Here is a 22267-nt window from a genome sequence, read left to right on the forward strand (position 1 = left end):
CTAAATTTCCATATGTATTATATAGAGATTTTGTGTGGATTATATAATATTTGCAAATATATCTATTTCTTTCTTTTATGAGCGTATTGGGCAGGTATACTCAAAAGAAACACTACTGGAAGAAAGTCCATGTGCAGACCTTCATTTCAAGCTGAGATATAGGGAAGGAAAGATGGGAGAAGTTTCTGCTCAATGAGACCCATAGCTCCTTTTTCACCAACTGAAAGAATTGATGGGGCTTGAGAAGTATTGTTCTATAACTCTGCGTCAGCCGTGATGAAGATAATCATTAGAAAAATTTCTTTCAAGCTCCTTGTCAAAAATAGAGTATCATTCTCTTCTGCCTTTTGCATTTTGATTCTGGGTAGAACAATAAAGATAAGGAATGGGCCTAAAATTTGAAAAGTGAGCACACAAAGATAAACAGAAGACTTCTTCCTCCAGAATGTTGTCACTAGAGAGAGGGATCATTGGGTCGTTTTAGTCTGACAAGCAAAGCAATGGAAATGGACCCATATACATATATCCAGTTATCCATTTCTTACCATAAAACGAGCAACTCTCCAGCTCTTGAGCAAAACAGAAACAACCTAGCAGGTATTTGTGTCCAAGAAGAAATCAGAAAAATGAGGCTATTGCTAAGGACATGGTTCTGACTCAAGCATTGTTCTCCACTGCCTTTTGTATTTTATCAACGCAGGCTAGACCCACTTTAGCAAAAGTTGGTTTTAGCAAAAGTAATAGCTTTCCCATATTGGTGTCAGGGGGTTTTGTTAGTTCTTAACGCATTTTTTAAAAGGCACTGTAAATACTCCTTGTTGGGTCATCATGCCTTCCAGCTAAGCATGGACTCATGGAGCTGGCATAGAAGTAGAGATTCAGGGCTGCCCTTCGGTCTCCACAGGCTCCAAATCATGGCAGCGGTACAAGAAGAGACTGAAATGAAGAATCTGATGGGCAGACAGGCAGAAATGAGGCTCCTATAGGGGTTTAATTGCATAGATAAAATGGAAGGAAAATTGTAGTAGGCTTACAGTATGGCTCAACTCACTATTTCCTCAGTGACTGTTTATTTACTTCTTTGATTGAAAGCCAGTGAGTGACATCTGGGATTAGTCCCAGAGGCGGGGGCCAGGCATTCTGATGACATTTGCTATTGAAACTGAGTTGAGATCAATGTTTGACCTGGTTCACAAATCAGCAACCCTCAAGCTGGGCAAAATTACCAGTACTTGCCATCTTCCCTCGCTGGCATTTTATCTTCTGAGAACATTCTGTTCAGCTAAGAGAGAAGCATCTCAGACTAGGCTTGGGAACCAGAGAGCTTCCCAGTCTCAAGGAGGCATTGCCAATCATTATCAGTAGATCGAGTTTTGACAAAGACATAGTAAGATTTGAAACAAGATGTGATTCAGTCATACTCAGTCTATTTACTTATACTGGATCAGAAACAGTCAAATGCCAAATGTCCTAAGTAGTGGGTTCAATAGCACCCCATTCGCCCCCACTCGTCCCCAAAAGATATGCCTATGTCAAATCCCTGGAATCTATAAATGTTACCTTATTTTGAAAAAGGGCCTTGGCAAATGTAATTAAGGATATTAAGATTTTGAGGATATCATTCTGATTTATCCAAGTGAACCCTAAATTCAAAGACAAGTGTCCTTAGAAAAGATACACAGTGCAGAGACACACAGAAGTGGAGGGATGTGAAGACAGACGCAGAGACAGAAACGACGCCAAGGACCGCCAGCAGCCACTGGCAGCTAGGAGAGGTTGCCCCAGGGCCTCTGGGGGGAGCGCAGCCTTGATGGATTTTGGATTTCTGGACTCCAGAACTGTGAGAGAACACATTTCTGTTGTTTTAAACCCCTGGGTTTGTGGTCATTTGTTGGCAGTCACAGGAAACGAAGGCACCACATGTTGGTGATGACTTTTGTGGTCAGGCAGTGGCCCATTGGCCCAATTCTCAAGGAGGTTTTTCGTGAAAAAAGTTCTACTTTTGATTCTTTGTAGCAGTGTTTTATGTTTCTCTATAAACTCGACTCCCCCCTTTTTATTAATATATCCAAGGAAAGAAAGGGCCCCCTTCTGTCATACCCCCTTAAAGAAATTGGTTATTAAGGACAAGGGCTGTGCTTCCTAATAAAATTTGAGAGCTTTTCCATTTTCTTTCCTTACATTCCTACCACTCAAACAGCCTAGTCGGAAGTGTCAGATCACTGAAGTTGGCTAATTTTGCCAACTTCAGCTCTTTCATCTCTGCCTCTCTGCATCCGAGGCAGGAAGATCATATGACCAAGGGAAAGTTGTACATTTCTCGTTCTACCATCTTACCTACCGATGGAAATGCTCTAAATCTTATCTCAGCCTTAACAAATCTTTGATTTACAGGAAGCACAGTAGTCCTAAGACATCAACTTCCTCAGTAGTGCCTTTTAGAGGCCCCAAAATATCGATTTTTAAGTTAGCCAACACACAAGATAAATATTTTAACTACCATTTTATTTCCAACCAGGCCAAGGGACAATTTAAAAGGGTTTCTATTATAAGTATATAGACAAGAAAGTGTGGAAGGGCTGCCGATGCTGTTGTTTTGAAGTTAGCCTGTCAATCATCGTGATTGTAACATAACCCCCCTTGGCTTCCACAAGTGTAATAAAATGCTTTGGAAAGGTTGCAGAATTGTAGGATGTAATAAAATCTGCTTAGCTTCATTTCCAATGCCGTGAAGTCCTAGAGAACGAGGCCCGTTTCCTTATGCCTTGGGATTTGTTCGAGTTACTTTCGTGCCTGGAAATGACAGAACATAAAAACAGACATTTAAGTTAGAAGCAATAGCATTTTTTAAGTCATGGAAATAAATATAATGTAAGTTTGCTTACTGCTAATCTGTTAGTTTGCCATTAACATCGTCTAAGAAGCCAATTAGTTGTGGGCAGATTATGTGAAATAGGTGAGTGGCAACCCTGTTGATGTCTGTACCCACTGGATCCCCACATTTTCTATGGCTTGTGCCCACGGCCCATGCCCCAATGACAGCTGCATGGTCTCTTAAGAGTCTGTTTTATAGCCACACGGCTTACATACACATGAGGCCAATTCAGACCTTTATTAATTAAGAAAGAATATGTTTTCAAACATAGCTATTATCAGAATTACCTGATGAGCTCGTTAAAACACAGATTTCTCGAGCCTCTCCCCCACATTCTGACTTAGCCTGTCTGGAGAGAGGCGTAAGGAGCTGTGTTTCTTCCTTTCCAGAAAATGGAGGTCGAATCACTTATGCTTCAGCCTTCACTTCCGAGCTTTGGATCCGCTCCCCACTAAGTCCCCTGCTGTCATAAGTGAGGGGTGGAGAGTGGGGTGTATGCACCAGTCAATTTGTACCCCCTGGAAAAGGGAGCCTGTCTCATTCCTATATGACATTGGGATCATCCCCTATTGTGTCCAGCACCACCCAGCTTGTCTGGACGTACAGGTCATCTCCCAGTCATTCATCAGTGCCCTTGTCCTTGAACAATTATTGACTTTGAGTCAGAGACACCTGTGCAGGCCTGAAAATGGATGTGGCCTTTCTTTTCCTCTGCCTCGCCTGTCTAGGGCAGATTTATGTCCTAGGAGAAGTTTCCCTCGGTTTTATTTTGGTCTTTTGAATGTTGTAGCCGCACGTTCCTTCCGACATCTGCCCTTTCCGACACCAGCCCTGTAATTTCTGAAGCTCCGTGGATGCCTCTATCCATACCTGAGCAGGCTTCCTGTCAGTCCACGTACAATGTTTCTGTAGCCCATCCCTCACACAACTTTGACATCCAAACTGTCGGCCTAGGTTCTTCAGGCTCTGTCTTCAGCAGTTTCTTTTCTCTAACTAGCCTGCAAGCCTGTGGGAAGCAGAGTTTGCTTTTCCCGCCAGAGCACGAGTGAACATGCTGGGCTTTGAGAAGAACTGGGCCTGAAGTTGAGCCTTGTCATTTGCTGGCTGTGTGTCTCCAGGCAATGTGAAGCACACTATTGCGGGTGTGGAGAGAACTCAGTGGGTTAGTACAGGAAAGCATTTAGAGCAGGGGTTTATAAGTACTCACTAATGTGAGGCTCTGTTATTGTCGTTATTATTATATATTCTCCGTTAGGAACCAGCAGGCAACAGAGAGAGACCCGTGAGTGATAAAGCCAGTGCAGGTCAGTACTTAGCTACATAGGAAAGATTCAGCCTCATTATCGGAGAGGGTGCCTCTGGGCAATGTACTTATCTTCCCATCTTCTGATTGGATTTCACATGCTATGTGCCCTTCTTCATGTCTCCAGTTTCCTTCCCTATCACCTCTAGACAGGAGTGTTTTTAATGTTATCTGGGCAGATCAGCAAATGTATTTATTGATGTGTAAGTAAAGCTCAGAGGAGAATGAGAAGAGGTGAATGATGATATTCTCAAGGTGCGTCCAACCCATTTGGCACAGGATGAGACAAGGCAATAGATAATCAGGTGTCAGGTGAGCAGTCCAGAAAACATGGGCTTTCAGACTTCCAAGAACAGAGCAGGAGCCCAGGATGTCTGAAGTTTGACTAGTCCCCATAAACGTGTGCTTTTCAAATATTTCTACATTCCTAACAAACATAATGGTAGATGAACTGACTGTCCTTCTCCCTCTACAAGGCCAGGTTTGAGAATAACATAGTATTATGAAATTCATTATCAGGGTTTTGTTTTGAAGAGAAGGGAATGAAGGCAGAAAAGCTCCGTTGCTTTGAATAGTAAAGAGATTTTGGGGGAGTGGAGCTTTGAAGTTAGAAAGAAAATAAACACATCTAATGAGGAAAGTTTAAATAATTTTTAAGTCCGGTTTCCTGTATGGTAGGGGCTGCGATCTCATCAATCTCTCCTAGAAATCTTCAGGGAAGTCTTTGAAGTTGCTTTGCATTTTGTTGTCATGATTTAGTGAGTACAGAGTGAAAGCAGAGGTACCACAGGGATCCCGACTGGGGTATTAACAGAAACACCCGGCTCCTCTTGGAACATGCAGGAGCCAAGAGGCTTTATAAAGTCTTTCTCCAGGAAAAAATGGGGGCAGAATCCACTGCTTTCAACAGATCCAACCACCCTCTGCATTCATTCCAGGTAACATCTTTTCACTAAGTTTGTAAGTGAAGGAATCTCCTGCTTCTTACTCCATTCCTCCTACACAGCCATAAGCCCAGAGATAGAGGGCCTCTTCTGCTTTGAAGCTAAGAAAACAGATCGATTATTTCTTCAGTAGGTGAAGCTGGAGGGGAGATGGCCACAGTCGGACTAATTTGATAGAGTGTAAAAGGCAGGTTTGGGAACACAAAAACTCAGCAGGCCTTCCTTCTATTTTAAGGTAGTGTTTTTCAACTTGGCTGCTCATTGGAATCACATGGGGAAGTCTAAAAAATGCCCTGCCTCCATCCCATTCCCAGAGATTCTGCTCTAACCAGTCTGGACTATGGCCTGGCCTTCTGGAAAGAGTCACTGAGTGTGACGGTGAGGAGCTCCAAGCCTGTCTCCTTCCCGACGCAGTTCCAAAGTGTGCTTCCTATAAAATGCTCCAAAGCCTCAGAGCAATTCAGAGACTGGAGACAGCTTTCAGTAGGTTTCAGCTGCAAATATTCAGCTTCCAGTAAGGTTGTCTGTCTTCTGCATTCTTAGCAGAGCCACACAAATAGGACATGTTTTGTCCTTCAAAGGTAGTGATTCTTGCCCATGAGCAGGACTAAAATGACCTGCGTTCATACCAGGGCTGACACAGAAATGGTTTTAGAACCAAGTAATCACATTCCCCAACATAACATAAAACCTCTGTAACAACTCTCTTCTTTTAAAAGTAACTCTTAGTTCCTAGCAGGCTAGAAGCAGACAGCTGTGGAAAGTCATTCTGCTCACACCAAAAACAGGGTAAGCAATTTTTTAAGGGCAGGCACCCCTGACCTCCGCTTTTCAGATTTTTCTTAATAAACTGGAATCAGAAATTGGACCACAAAAGCCATGGGTGGCAATCTCTTACAGAAAGCGGGTAAAGGTGAAGGTGGGGGAGAAGTGGCAACAGAGAGCCACTCTGATCAGTATCACCATGACAGCGCAATTCTCCTTCCATCTAGAGATAGGAAGGGTGACCCCAGAGCTGTGAGGCAAGACTTCAGAGAGCAGGGCCACTTCCCAGCAAGTTTTCTAACTCACAACTATTCCTCTGTGACATGTTACACGTGCTCATTAATAACACAACTCCCTGCAATGGGAAAGTGTTAATTAACTTTCCGTTAAACATGCTCTGTTTCCTAGTCCTCCGAGTGTGTCCTCGAGGGCACGGAAAGCAGCTCTGGGCACTGGGTGGCCAGCCCCCTTAGGAGAGAAGATGCAGACCTCCGCTCTGCAGCGAGGTAAGGGCTCACCCCATGGCTGTCCTTTATAGGGTGGACACAGACTCAGCATTGTCAGGGTTCTCTTTGAAGCAATAATTCAAAAATGAAGAACAGCAAACGAGCAAGGAAGGTGATGATGACCAGGTTTGTAGCTACGAGTGATTAACAGCAGGCCCACAGGGTTTATCACCTCTTATCCCATCGTGTTCTGGCAAACGAAAGCGTATAGGTTTTGAGGCTGGTGGTAGGAGTCAGATGGCAGAACAGAGCAACTCCGCCCCCCACGCCACCCCCCGGAAAACCGGTGCGCCTCCTTGGACAGGTTCTTGTTGCTCACCTGGAGCCAGGAAGGCTTCTGTCTCCCATGTTTGCTTTCTTTCCATCCACTTCTGTGCCTCGCAAAGCCTCTCTCTCAAAGGTTTTCTCATTCTGATGGAGCTTATGAAGAACAGGCTTTATTTGTCTCTAAATCTTCAGCTGATATTACTTTTCCCAGAGACTCAGTCAAAATGAAAAAGGATTACTTTATATTTACTTGCATCTTCCACGAGAGAAACTAATTTTGAGAAAGAAAGTCCTTACAATGTGAAACATTTTCCCTTCCTTCAAACCCTCCAAAGGGGCACAGGAAAAGCTAAAAGGTGCGCATGCTTTGTCATTTACTTTGTCTGACAGTTTCTTCTTATCGTGCTTTTGAGGGTGACCTTCCTCCCGCATATTCTTTCGCTCTAGTGTGTGTTCCTGTTATAATAGAATTTTAGAGCCGAGCATGGAGCAGGCTACCTTTGATAATTAATGGCTCTGAGAGTTTGCTGAGTATGTTATTTAATTAATGGCACTTGTGTCTGGAGTGTGTACAACTCCGTAGTTGAATAAAAGGTGCATTTGCTGAAGGATTACAGACAAATACTCAGGGATCGTCACATTGAGAATTTATCGGGGTTCAGCACATTTAACAACCTAATGGGTGATTATAATTTTTCCTCTCTGCTATTTAAAAGGTACTGAAGTTGATATAGCTCTGTTCTTTTTGCCTGATTTGTGAGTTTAGATTACAACCCCCCACCCCCCAAATCCTTAGGCTAATGGATGAAAGTCTATTACCCAGAGCAGGGCCTTTCATCAAAAATGAAAAGATGAAATCTTCAATGCTATATTTCGAGCATAAAAACTGATGGTCAAATAAGTTATGATTTATTTCAGTTACTCACAGATAGGCTAATCTGAATTATGTTCAAGTTCTACTTGGGACCAATAGATCAGGGGTTGAAAATTGGCAAGAAAACACAGTTGAAGGCTATTGGGAATACAGAGTACTTCACACCAACCTGCTTGTCCTGAGATTCTAGTGGTTAGAAGTAAACGTAGATTGTGAAAAGACAATGGTGAACATATCCTGTACAGAGGCGTCGGCAGTTTATACAGAGAAACCTTTATCGCTCTATCTCTGCGTGTGTTCAGATAGAGACTGCAAATACAAAGGGTCCAGTTTGAAGCCTGCGTTGTTACTGTGTGAGCCTGGGCAAGTTATATCTGCTCTCTGAACCACAGCGTCTTCCTTTGTAAAACAATAGGTTAAATTATAAGCTCTTTTAAATTCCCGTCCAGCCCAAAGATGCTCAGAGTCTCTGATTTTTCTCAATAGAGACACAGAAACTGACTGTCTCACTAATAGGAAAGATAGCTAATTGCTCATTTTTGGGACTTGAGGGTTATTTTTTTTCCAGGAAGGGACTTGAGGGTTATTTTTTTTCCAGTGGAGGACACAGACGAATCTATAATATGATGACAAACGATGGTGAACACTATGAAGAAAAATGAGATAAGTTTAAGGGACTGAAGAAAACAGGGGCACCACTTGAGATTGCCTTTCTGAATAGGTGACATTTGAGTTAAACACTGAATCGAAGGAGGAAACGAGAGAATTCTAGGCAGAGAGAACAAGAAGTGCCAGGGCCCTGCACTGGAGGCTGTTTGAGGTGATCTAGTAAAAGCAGGCGAGCAGGAAGGCTGGAAGTGAGAGTGTGGAGAGGAGCCTCATGGGAGATGATCTCGATTTTACCTTAGTCCTTTAGTGTGATCTACAAGATCTCATGTGATTAGGCCCTGGTGGCTTTCCAGAGTACGAAGTGGGGACATGATATGGCTTCTCATTTAAAAGGATCATAATCTTAACACATTCCCTGTTTTCATGTGTTCATTCTTTTATGTGACCTTTGGTGAGTTTGAGGGTATAAATATGTATTTTAAGAAACAGAGTCAACAGTCGACTATAATATTTTATATAAAGAAGCTATATTTTTAACTGCAGTATCATGAAACCTTACCCAGAATGAGGGGCGTTCTTAGGTTTTACTGAAAATTCTTTTCTTTGAAATTTTTGCACAACTTTTCCTTTCCATTGAGTCTCATTCTTTTAAAGGATTAAAAGAGTTAAAATTAACCACAAAGATCTTCCACCTTAAAAGCAAAAAAACCGCCTCGATAACAGATTTTTGAGAGTAATAATGTAAAACTTTGATAGGGGTGTCAAAGATAAATGCTGATTTCCTACATTAGGCGTATATCTTGTTTTAAATTGATAACCCTGGAATCTGCAGGAGCCACAAGAGAGATTGGTTAAGAGAAGGGACAGAATTCTAAGAGCATCCCAGAGCCCCACAGTGCCAAGACTGGCCTTTAGCCTGTGAGAGAGCTTCCCTTTCATTTAGCTACGACTCCGATTTATCATTTCTAATTAAAAGATGATTCAAGCAATATCATGTGCTTTCACTTCATCAAAGCAATACCACACCATCAGCTTAGAATGCCAACAATTCTAAACTTTTTGTGGGCCTCACTGGAACAAAATGTGGAGCTTTAGCAGAGGAAAATTGCTAAGAACACTTAATTTCATTCAAAGCCGTTTCTGCCTGTCTTAAAGGAATGAAAATGATCTGCCGGTTTTTATAGACCTTCTTGACCTAAAGATATCTGCTGGCGGAAAGGGAATCCTCATTTGGGTTCTTTTAAAGCTTTAATTATTACATGATCTATCATCTTACTCACTGACTTGAACACTGAAAATCTCTTAGATACGCATTAAAATTGATTGCTAATCTTAGACCTTGGGGTGGCTCTTGGAAGGCATGTAATTATGTGTGGGCATGGGGGGTTAGACAAAATTGACACAAAGTCAACTAATTTATGGTGGGATAAGGTAAAGAAATCAATTTGGTCACAGGTAGAGTTGACGTACTGCCGACTTGCACAGAACTCAGTTACATGCTTGCTTGCTCTTGAATTAGTCTTATCATTTCAGAGTTACCATCAGCTCTTCTAGGGTAAAGATGGACTTCACTTACTGTGCCTCAGATAGTGTTTGGCTCAAAGTGGAATCTCAACAAATAGTTGGTGATCGAGTCTAAAACCTCAAAGTTAAAAATGACTTCTAGGGGGCAAGCAGCCTATATATATCCATATTGTCACCAGAACTCTTAACTATAAAGGATGGGGTAGATATAGGAATTGATTCCCTTTATTTTTGTCTCCCTTTACTGTGGAGGCTTCTACCATATCAGACTTCTCCAAATGATGAGCAGGATGACTGACAGGAGTCTCAAGTCTTCATCATCCCTTCAAGGGGTTTTTTCTCTATATATCCATACACCAAATGGTAGGGAAGAATTGTAATCGATTGAGCTGGGGTCACATGCCCAGAACTGTGGCCTTTGGATGAGATTGGCAGTTTCAAATGAAAATGTCTGCTACAGTCCATCCTATTTTCTACTTGAATCTCTCAACAATCTTCTAAATGTTTTGAAATCCAAGAGCTAACTGCAGACTTTGGTGAAAACCCCCAATCTCCAAAGGAAGCCTTACCTACTAAAAGGTCTTGAATGGAGCCCTTGGGAGTTCTCACTGATGCCAAGAATGCAACACCTAATGCATTATGGACCAAGGTTGATTAGGCACGATTCACTTCTGTTCATCGAATGTGGTTTTAGCTTTCAGGCAAATATTCAGTCCTTAACCATTGCTGCATATGGAAGCATGGGAGAGTGCTGTCTCTTCAACAATGAGTGGGTAAAGTGATCTTTACAAAGACCCTAGCATGGGAATCACCAAATGCTTGGCTCTTTTCCTGCAGTTCTTGAAGAAGCAAGAGTAAGCTACATCTTGTAACCCAGCTTTATTGTACAACTCTTGTTTTCAGTTAGTTACAGTATAAGTAGGGGAGGACATTTAGAAACAGAGACCTATCAGTTTTAGTGTAAAGGTAAGTGTGGACTCCAGAGTCCAACTGCCTGAACTTGAACCCTAACTTTCCATGTATAACCTGAGAGTCCTTGGGCAAGACACATAGTGGCCTTAAGCCTCAGTTTCAACATCTGATAATCAGGACAATATTAAAGGTTGTTGTGGGGTTTAATTGGAATAAAGCCTCTAAAGTAGTTGGTATTACTTGACCATAATAAGCTCTTCCTTCATAAGTAGTATCATTAAGAATCATTAATAATGAAGTATCCTCTCTGTGGTGGACTCTGTTACTCAGTTCCTGAAATAATAATTGGCTGTCCAGTGTGCCCTTTTAAAGTCAGGGAAGATGGCCAAAGAGAGGAGAATCGACTCTCTGATGTAGTAGCAGAGTGTCTGTAAAGATTATATGCAGTGATTATTATTTTTATTTAAGCCAATTAAGAATAATTGAATATTCAGCCAGCAATTAGACTATACATTAAAGTCAATCTTTTCCTTCTGTCCTATTTAAATTTTTTTCACTTCTTTATTTTTAGTCCTTTTTATGGTGAAATATACATACAGAAAAGTGCAAGCCATATGTATATCTATAGCTTACGGAATTAACATAAAACAAACATATTTCGCCACCACCCACAAGGACTGGAACATGGCCAGCCTCCCTTTCCACCATCCCACTCCTAAGTCCCCTTCTTCAATCAGAACCCCTTTCTGCCTCCCTGACAAAAGTAACCATTAGGTTAATTTTACCATGATTGCTTCCTTGCTTTCCCATATAATTTTACTCTCTAAACGAATGTATCTCTAAACACCTGTTTTGAACTTTGCATGAATGCGATCACAGAGTACATATTCTTTTGTGTGTTTCTGTTGTTCTGCATCCTTGCAAACACTTAATCTTGTCAATCTGTAGTCGGTATATAGTGGTATTTCCTTGGGCTTTAAGTTTAAGTTCCGTGATGACTAGAGATCATTAGCCATTTTTATACCTATTTTTTATGAAGTGCCTGTTCAAATCCTTTTATATTTTCTATTGGGCTGATGACTTTTTCTTACTGACTTGTATTTTTCCTTAAAGAAAATTATCTTCTAGATTATGGACCTTTGTTGGAAATATATGTGGCAAATATCTTCTCCCACTGTGTCTTGTCTTTTTTTTTTTTTTTCCTCTCTCTCTTAATGGTATCTTTTGATAAACAGAATTTCCTAATTTGAATGTATTCCATTTTATCATTTTTTATGGTAATTTTTCGGTGTATTATTTAAAAAGTCTTTCCCTATGGCCAGATCATAAAGAAATTCTCCGATAATATCTTCTATTAGCTTTTTTGTTTTACATTTCACATTTTGAATCACAATCCACCTGGAATTTACTTTTGCAAATGGTGTGAGGTAAGGCATAGTTTCATTAGTTTTCACATGGATATCCAGTTTTCCCAGAACCATTTATTGAAAAGATTTTCCTTTCCCCCACACTCTGTGACGTTATTTACTTTTATCATAAATCAGGTGCCTGAATCTGCTTCTGGGCTTTCTATTTTGTTCTATAAGTCTATCCTTATACCAATATCTTGCTCTCTTAATATTTGTAACCTTGTATAGTGAGCCCTCCTATGCTTCTATATTGTTCTTTTAATAGTCTATGGCTACACTTCCATAAGCATTTCAAAATCAACTTATCAAATTTCATACACACACACACACACACACACAAGCTATAGAAATTTTGATCAGAATCACTATAAAATCATTGAATTTATAGGTCAATTTGACAAGAATTAGCTTTGTAAAATTGGGTCATTCATCTCTTTCCATTTATGTAGTTCCTCTTTAATGCTTTTAAATAACATTTTATAGTTTTCTGTCTAGAAACTTACATATTTTTATTTTTCGGCGTTTGATTTCTAAAGTTAATATACGCTAACTGAATTTTTTCATTTTCTAACTGTTTGGCTGTTGTGGACTGAATGTTTGTGTCCCCCCTCAAAGTTCCACTGTTGAAACCCTAACCCCCAGTGGGAGTGTAATAGGAGGTCTTTGAGTGGTAATTAGGTTCGGGTGAGGCCATGAGGGTAGAGCCCTGATGATGATATTAGTGTCCTCATAAGAAGAGTGAAACTAAACCTCACTTGCTCGCATCCATGTGAGGACACAGTGAGAAGGTGGCCATCTATAAGCCAGGATGAGAACTCTCGTCAGAACCAGACTATGGTGGCACCCTCATCTTGGACTTCCAGCCTCCAGAACTATAAGAAAATTTCTTTTTAAGTCCCACAGTGTCTGGTACTTTGTCGGTAGCCCGAATTAAGATAATGGCCGAAACAGAGAAATTCAAAACTTACATATATTAATCTTATATTCAGAGGTCTTGGTAAATTTACTAATTAATTTTAATTGTTTCTCAATAGGTTCTTTTGGGTTTTCTGCATACATCATATTGTCTACAAATAATGACAGTTTTATTCCTTCCTTTTTAATTCTTCTACTTTTTATTTATTGTTTTTGACTTACCGTACTAGTTAGAACCTTGTGACTACATTGTGAAATAGCAACGCTAATTGTGAATATTATTATCTCATTTACAATCTCAGGTGAATACTTTTCAACATTTCACTCTTAAGTATAAATTCCCTTCTAGTTCTTGTTTTCCTGTAACTTTTATATTTGTTAAGTCGAATATTGAACTTGATCAATATTTTTTTATGCATCTGCTAGATGATCTTATTATTTTCCCTTTTTTTAATGTGGTAAAAGATATTACTTGTTAGTAATATGAAATAAATGTTACATTGGGCATAATGTACTATCCCTTTCATGGATTGCACATACATACATATGCATTGTCTGTTTATCTGATATCTTTTAGGATTTTGGCATCTGTGTTTCTGAGTACATTTAGTCTGTAGATTTCCTTTCTGTTAGGTTGTCAAGTTCATGTAAAAGACAATTTATTCAACAAATGAGAAGTGGAATAATTTTTTTCTTCTCCTCTGGCAGAATCTTCTCCGTCAGTCATAAGATTCTTATTAAGAATAATTTTTAATAAGATTTTTATTTCTTAACTGTGTGGCAGAATTCACCAGTAAAGTTATCTTGGCCTGAAATTTTCTTTGTGAGAAGGGTTTTAATTCAGGTTTGATTTATTTAATAGTTATCAAATTATTTATATTTTCTTTATTTTTTGTCAGTTTGGATAAAACTCTTTTATAGAAACTTGTTAATCCCAATTTTCAAATTTATTGGTCTAAAATTTTTCATTATATGCTCTTCTCATTTCTAATGACTGTAATATCCAGAAAGATGTTTAGCACATTGACTTTCAGCTTCTATTTTCTTCCAATAAATGCATATGTCATAATTAAAAGTAATATACTCTCTAGATACACCTTTAGTTGAATCCACAAGTTTTAGTTTTCTTCATTCTGTTCAAAATCATTTCTGATTTTCCTTGATTTCTTCTTTAGAATTCCTTTTGTATGAGTCTACTGGTGATGAATTCTCTCAGCTTCTGTCAGAAAATACATTTCACCTTCATTCTTTATGTTAACTGAGAATAGAAATCTAGGCTGGCAGTTATTTTCTTTCAGTTCTTTAGAGATGTCATTCCACGGTCTTCTGATTTTCTTTGTTGCCTTTGGTCTAATTGTTACTCCTCTGAAAGTAAGTTTTCTATTTTTCACTATTAAATCCAGCAACTTAAAGCCTTTGGTTTTCTGCAGTTCTGTCATGATGTGCCTCGGTGTAAATTTTACACCCCCGAGTTTGGTGTGTTTCTGAATTGTTGGATTGGTATTATTGCCAGTTTTGAAAAATTCTCAGTCATTATCTTTACAAATATAGTTTCCACTAGAACTCTGCTTTGGAATTGTAAATAAAAACTAGATTTTCTCAGTGTAGTTTATGTCTTCTGACTGATCTCTCTTCTACCTTTTCCCACTCTTCTTTCATCTCTTCACGGTTCATTCTGAGTATTTTCATATGTATAATAATTCTAATTTTATGTACCCTGTGATTCTACTTTTATTTGTATTGACTTGTCTCATCATATGCTGTTGTGTCTGTGTGTAAGCACTCTCATGTATTGGGCATTTTATTTGAGAAAAACATTATTTGTAGAAATAATTTAAGATCTTGGATGGTATTATTTCCTTACAAAAATGACTTTTTTTCTTTGCTTCTGCCAGAAACTTAATGGGACTAGCAATTTGCAATTACCTTAATTTCAATTTCTGGGACTGAGACTTTCTCAATTGCCCAGATGACTTGTAATTGAGCTGTAGTTGGTACCAGGGCTGGTTGACATTGGGCTCGCTCTTTTTCCAAGGGTAGTACCTCTTCATATCTTTGTTTCCCACCCAGGTATGGAAAGGCTTCTACCACTGGCAACCCAGCCTTCATTGCTTTAGTTCTGTCTGTCTCTCTAAAACTCACAAATTCTCTCAGGCAAAAAGCAACCCCAAATGTTGGGCTCCTCTCTTTCTGAATTTCTGTCCTCTCTTCAACCTTGACCCTATAACCTTTTGCTACCTCTTTATTTTTAACAGACATTTTTCTTAGATTCTGTATAATTTTTCTAGTTGAATAAAATGGGAAATTTGATTCAAATTATTTGGTCTGTTAATAATAGAAGCAGAGGTCCCTTTTTTTTTCTTTTTCGGTGGTCTGAAAACATCCCACCCTACAGGTTTTATTTAATTATTATTTAAACTAATTTCTCATAACTTGAAAATTTCCATAATTTATCATCTTTAAACTATAAATCATAGGGAAAATAATAAACCTATATGTTGGCATAGGTAATAGACACAGTCTCCATTGCTTGCTGTTCATGATAAATCATAGGTAGTAGAAGATACTCAAATGTCTTTTAGATCCTCGGAGAAGTATTAAATCCAGAAGGAGCATAATTTAGAGCTGCTTTTGCTAGTGTATTTACTATTCATTGTCTTGTGTTATCCTTATAATAACCCTAGGATATAATTAAAATGCTTTTCGTCATAGTAATTCAGAGACAGAGAAAGTGAGGCACAAAAGAGTGATGTGTCCAAGTTCAGAGAGTAAGTTTAGTGGCAATGTTGATGGGGAGCCATCTTAAATTATTTAAAGACATTTCTAAAAACAAAATGGCAGATAATCCAGACATCATTATTAGGAGACTACAGAATATCTTTTTATACTTTCATTTAGTGCTGAATATGCCCGGTGCTTAGAACAAGTGAAAAATAGATTTTTTTTGGGGGGGGGATGGGGAGACATAATTTTTACACAACTATAATGTTCACCGCACCAGTCTTTTCTTTCCAAAGCACATTCTAGAGAGTTCCACGTAAAATTCAAAACAGGCATTTGCTTTGGTGGGGCGGAGGGGAGGGGGACTTTACCTGCCACCTGACTTTTTTTCAATTCCAGGTTATTTACATGAGGCTCTAGTAGAGGAAACAAAGTTTGCCCTGTGCTAGGGTTTTGAAATGATAATAGCGAACAAAAATAGGTCTATTCACTGGGGTCTGGAGAGAGTACAGAGAGAGTGGCAGGCATTCATCCACTAAAGGGTACAAAAAAGTGAAAGCGTGATCCCAAGATGGCCTCCCCAGTCCTCTCTTTCTCTCTGTACAGCTACTGTTCTCTCTAAGGTGCAGGTTCTGCCTCACTTACCCATGAAGAGAAAAGAGTAAATAGGAAGAAGAGAGGGCACATTACATAGAATTCGACTGGCATCTAATTTTACTAACATCATTGGAACAAGCAGTTCCAATGGGACATTTTAATTTTCTAAATGTTCTTTCCTTAGTCCCTACCCTTCCTTCCAGTTTTTGAACTTTAATAAATAAGACACAGTCTCTGTTGCTCAACATTCATGATAAATTACAGGTAGTAGAAGATACTGTAGTGTCTTTTGGATCATCAGAGAAATATTAAAACCAGAAGGTGCACAATTTAGAGCTGCTTTTGCTAGTGTATCCTGAGTTGATTGGGTGCCTACGTGACAACTTGCTTGATACCTCTGGAATGTCAAAATAATGCAGCACTTATATAAGAGATGGCCGAAGGACATTCTAGGCATAAAAGGAATGAATTGTGTAAATACTGGGTTATTAAATGACAGGTTACAGATTATTAATGCAAATTACCATCGCCTTTCTTCGTGCTTACTTCTCTCGACCTCTGGGAATGTCTTTTTCCCCCCACCCTCCTTTCTGGCAGAGACAAAGATGAAAGAGGAAAGGAGTAGGAAAGGACCACAGAGAGTAGGGAGAAGCAAGCAGAGAAAGAAAAAAAAGTCTTGAAAGTGAATCGACATTTTTAGAAGGTTTTTCTCATACGAGAGTATGCAGTTTGATGTATGATAAATTATCCATTTCTGGAGATGAGATGAGGATGAAGAAGATGATAATGATGATGACAGACTTTATTTCATTATCATTTTGCAAGGTGCAAGTAAAAGCTTGAAACTCTTAAAAATTAGTTTTGGCATTTGGATTACACTTTTCTGAAAAAAACTCTGTACTGATTGATCACATAGTTCCAAGGTGCAGGTTCATAAGTGTTAAAAATTAAGTACAGGAAACTAGTCATTTCTACCATGAGTTGAACTAAATCTTAACAGTTCTGTATATCCTTTAGTCATCAATGGCCTGTGGTAATCTTTTGCTTGAACTAGTACGTACATGTTAGAGAAAGCTGGATCTCAGTAAAACATTTTAAAAATAGTCAAACTAAACCAAATAACCCATTTTGGAACCATGGAGGGAACTGTCTCATGGAGTATTTATTAAAGGAAGGTTTTTTTAAGGTTAGTCTTTTGGGCTACAGTAAAATAATTCATTTAATGGGACATTAGATTTCATTATTTCTAAAGTTTCTATGATTCTATGGTTTATAATTCCCTATTTAGGCCATAGGGACTTGATTTACATTTAATCCAAAGAATGAGGCTTTAGTTCCTTGCTACTGAAATTTGACGCTATGAGCATAGTCTATATAGAATAAGAGGAAAGACGGCACAATCCTATAGAAATATGAACTGGAGGAGAAGGAAAAAGCAATCTTCAATCTCTCTACTTTCTGTTTTTAAGATGATGGGTCTATTTGGGGAAAAAAGCTTTGGAATATACTGGTCTCATTAGCCTTAAACAAGGAATCATCTCTTGTACTTCCATGCTAAAGAAAATAGTTTACTGTATCAATTTGGGGATGGCTGAAAGACTGTTAGCAAACGCTTTCATTGGTATTGATGATACCCCTACGTAGGGATTACCTAGTGGGTTTAGGATTGAACTGGTCAAGGAGCTGAAGTTAACCCTGCCCTTTCCCCTAAGAAAACATGAGAGCACTATGATCCGCTCCCTGGGCCTTTTTCATTGCAGGCTGCTGGGATGAGAGTAGATCCTCTCTGAGAAGGTTGAGTACTTTTCTAGGCTGGTAGGGTAGATTTTAAAAGGTACAATTCAGTGACCAGAGCACACACTCACTGAGCCAATCTGTTGTTTCTTGTTCACTTCTGTCCATAATTATAATGTTAGTGTGGTCCAGCGACTGAAATCACGGTGATTTTTCAAAAACTCCAGTGTCAAAATTTTGCCTTGACAGTGTATCTGTAACTAGTAATAATGCTGTTTTGGGCTGACTCAGTTGCTTTGAAATTGCAAGGCTCTGTTATGAGTAAATGAGAGGCAACCAATTATCTATAAAATAATGGCACACGCAGAGGAGAGTTTGATGAATTACACATGAACTCTGCTGACACAACAGTGTGGAAACCTGCCCTGCTCTGACTTTCTTTCAGTTATGCGTGGTGCGTGCATATTTTACAAACAACACACCCCACTCACTTCCAACATGGGGTGGGAATGGGGACAGGGAGATGATAAAGTCTTCTACCACCAGTACACACATAAGTGCTTTAAAATTAAGTAGGAAATGTAACATGGGTGTGTAGAGGCAGCAAGCCCAAGTGTTAAGTGCCTAAATAAAGAATTATGTTCCAGGAAGGATGCAAGATTAGGTAAGGAATGCAGATCCAATGTCATCTAATGTGACTTAGAACTCAGACTAAAAGAGCCATCGCAAAACCCTTCTCCCAAACTCAGGTCAGTGTGTGGGGAGGTGATGCACAAATTCACCCAAGCAGAAGGCAGATGTTGGTTTCCTGGAACCAAAGGATTGCCAACCTCATCGGGGATCTGTCAGCTGGAGAGTGAGACAACTGTAGTTTCATTCAGTACCTCTTAGACTGTTGGCTTTTCCTGCGCATGGTGAAGACAATGTCTGTTTTTCACTATTGTTTAAGAAACTGCAATTGAAAGTAATTTTCTGCTAGGCAAAAGATACAGAGAGTGGTCAAAACACCAAAATATCCTGCAGGGTTATATGGGAAGATCAAGAGAATTCTTCTACATAACTAACCTAATGTTAGTGCCCTGATGGCTAAGGAAACAGTTGACAGTTTGGGAGTGTTTGTAATTGTGATCCTATGGCAATCTTGTCATGCAGAGGATTAACCTAGGTTTATACATAAAGAAGATATAGAACAGGGTTTGCTACTTACTGAATGGTTTGCTAAGTATTTCCATGACAAATATTCAGTAGAGAGCAGTTTTTTGCCCATTATAGTCCATTTTCCTAGATAGGGCATGTCTGGGTATGGGTTTGCACATTCTCTTTTACAATATGTTGGTTTCTGAGGAAGACCAACGGCATATTAAGTGTGAAAGCCAAGCCCTGGGAGTTGGTTTTCCAGGAGAAGGGGTGTTTGCAAACAGATCCAATCAGCCTAGAGACTGAGCATGCCTATGGGAAAAAGTGGGGTGTGGTGTAGGGCTTCCTTCCTGGTGTCCTGCAGCCAGGTACCAGAGAGCAACCTCCCATCTCTAGGGAAGTTGCCTCTGGTTTCCCCCCATGTGCCTGGTGAGAGACATGGGGAGCACTGGTTTAGGGGTTGAAGTAGATCATCTTTCTCTGGGTTTGAATTCTGACCTCCATTGCTATTTTCCTAAGAAAGATGGGCATTATTTGCTAGTTTCAGATAATTTTAGGTGATCTATGATGAATCTCTCTGCAGTTTATTCTTTTAATCCTTTTTGTATAGGTCAAATAGAGTCTCAGTTTGTTGCTGGAATTAAATGCCTCTCTAAGGATGGCCAGCCTCTCTGGTTGAGAGAGATAATAAACCTCAGTGCTGATAGCTATAGGCATGCAAATAGGTAGAGCTGGCACTCATCGGCATTTTCGTTTATGTTTATTTTTATGCTTAGCTTCTACTCACAGTAATACTTGTTCTTCATTGAGGCTAAGATACAAAGTTTAAGATAAAAGAGCTGAAATTTAAAAAGTGAATCAAGTAACTAATAAGTAAACAATATCTTAGGTAGTACACAAAGAGAAAAATCACGACAAAATTGGAATGAATGAAATGTGGGAAACACTGTACTTGCTCAAGGTCATATTACTTAGGCATGTGGACAAATGGTGGAGAAAAGAGGGTGAGCAGCCTATGCAGGAATCGGCACTGTCTGGAGCAACTTGCAAGTGAGTGACAGCAGGTGGTGACAGCTTAGGCCTATTCTGACTCCTGCTACCTGGCTGCAATGTGGCCGGAGACGGTGGCATTAACAAGGCAAGCAAGGAGGCCCAGCAGGAGAGGAAGAGGGAATTCCTCACAGTAGAACTAGGGAGGCCAGCAGACTAGGCTAAAGAGAATATTTGGAGGGAGTGAGGGGAGCTGGGATAGTGAGGTGGTGCTGGCAGCAGAAAAACTAGGAGAATGGCCTTTGGGGTTAGACTGTCGGGGCTCAAACCTGAGCTCCATCATTTACCACTTCCCTTGGAATAACCCTTAACATCACTGAGTCTGTCTTCTCATCACCTGTAAGAGGAATGATAATAGAACCTGCATCTTGAAAATCTCTAACCTTTTGCTGTTATTATTAATTTGGAGGCTGCCTTTGTGAGTTGTGAATTGTGCAGTCTTGCAGAATAAGCTCCATCAAAGTCTTGAAACTGGCTTGCCGCTGAGGGGATAATCGGGAAGCTTGGAGAGGAGAGGGTTATTCGAATTTCAGAGAAACAATAATTTCTAAGTATGGGTATGTCCAAATATTGCATGACAGCCCAAGTTATTAACAAATTTCATAAGTTCCATGAACCCCTTAACATCTTATAAACATTCGGTGTATAGATGCATTTTGAAAAGATAGGAGTAGGTGTCAAAGAACCAGGTAGACCAACTCAACAAGCAGTTTTCCCAAAAAGAATGTTTCCTTTCCCCTTTGTCTGCAAAGAGAGGTGTATTTGGTCCCATTACACTACAGGAAATGATGATGCTCCTGGAAAAAACTAAGGATCCTAAGTTTAAATCCCTCACCTCCAATTACTAATTGTGTACTCCTGGGAAACCCACATGACCTGTCCTGGTCTCAGTTCCCACATCTGACTGCCCAGAAAACTGAAGATGATTTGTCAGTAAACAAAGGCCCTCAGAGAAAAACAAGTCAGTTAATTTAAAAACCCACAGGCAACGTGCCAGTAGTTTGTACAGATTAAGGTAACTGTCTTTCTGGAAAGACCTGTAACGCAAGTTGATTCACCTGAGGCAGGAGATGCTAGGCCTCAAGACAGGAGAGAAGCACAGCATACAGGAAACTTGGGTAAGTTTAAACCCTCGTAAAATGTCTAGAAAGTACATTGTAAAACAGAATCTACAAATCAGCAAGCCTCAGGAAAAGCCTAGAGCTTTCTTGCCTCTACCGGAAAGTATACATTACATTGGAAACCCAGGAAGAGAAAAATCAGCCTAGGAAGTTGAGTCTGAAGAATAGTGACCCCATTTGGATGGGACATTCCAAAATGACACCCTAGCTTTCAGAAAAGGAATAGAAAGAGGATTGCAGTCATGCCCTTAGGCCTACGTTCTTAGGTAAACTAGCTTGATCCTTAAAAGAAAAAAAAAAAAAAAAGAAAAGAAATGAGAAGGGGAACAGGGTAAAAATAAAATATAAAAGAGAGCCTCTATCACCACGCTATATTCCTTCAGGCAATTGAATGCAGAGCTCACACAAACCAATGATAGGAGAGAATGAAATAAGCTTTCTAGAATGAAAGGAAGAGCCTGAGCATAACTACATGAACAATAATGGAGAGGTACTTGATACTGGGTCTCTAAGTAATTAGAATACTTTAAGAAGGAGGTTGGAAGAAAAAGGCCATCAAATGTACATATGTTTAACTAACTCAAAAGGGTTTGTATTTCACAGTAAAAAGGAAATACAATGAATGTGTTTTCTAGCTGAAAATCATGATCACTAAGTAGTTGCTACAATTTTATGTAATTCAATTGCTATTAGTATTCACTAATAATGTTTTTAATTAGTATCTGAACTACTTCGGCAGCTTATAATATAAACACATTTACACAGACCAGATGAAGAAGACAATTCTAAAAAGGAAAGAAATTATTTAGAGGAGAGGCTCTTTATCTGGGGTCCATAATCCCTAAGGAGGTTTAGTAACAGAAATGCCAGATAAAATATAGGATGCCCAGTTAAATCTGAATTTCAGATTAATGTCAAATAATTTTTTTGGCCAATATTTCCTGTCAACCTTATTTACTAATAAATTTCAGAAGATCCATGAGCCCTTTGTATAAAAGTTTGGT

The 22267-nt window shown here is 39.4% G+C and overlaps 1 protein-coding gene across 11 annotated transcripts in view; it reads right to left on the reverse strand.

The window, feature by feature from the left end:
• Positions 1-2486: 2486 nt before the first annotated feature.
• FHIT (fragile histidine triad) overlaps positions 2487-22267 on the reverse strand; it is a 1380266-nt gene continuing 1360485 nt past the window's right edge. For all 11 annotated transcript variants that reach the window (XM_011358436.2, XM_011358435.2, XM_011358432.2 and 8 more), the window contains one exon: positions 2487-2793. The gene's annotated coding sequence lies outside the window, so the exon portion shown is untranslated. The remainder of the gene's footprint in view (positions 2794-22267) is intronic.

Source organism: Pteropus vampyrus, unplaced genomic scaffold, assembly GCF_000151845.1.
Source record: "Pteropus vampyrus isolate Shadow unplaced genomic scaffold, Pvam_2.0 Scaffold41, whole genome shotgun sequence".
Taxonomy (NCBI): Eukaryota; Metazoa; Chordata; class Mammalia; order Chiroptera; family Pteropodidae; genus Pteropus; species Pteropus vampyrus.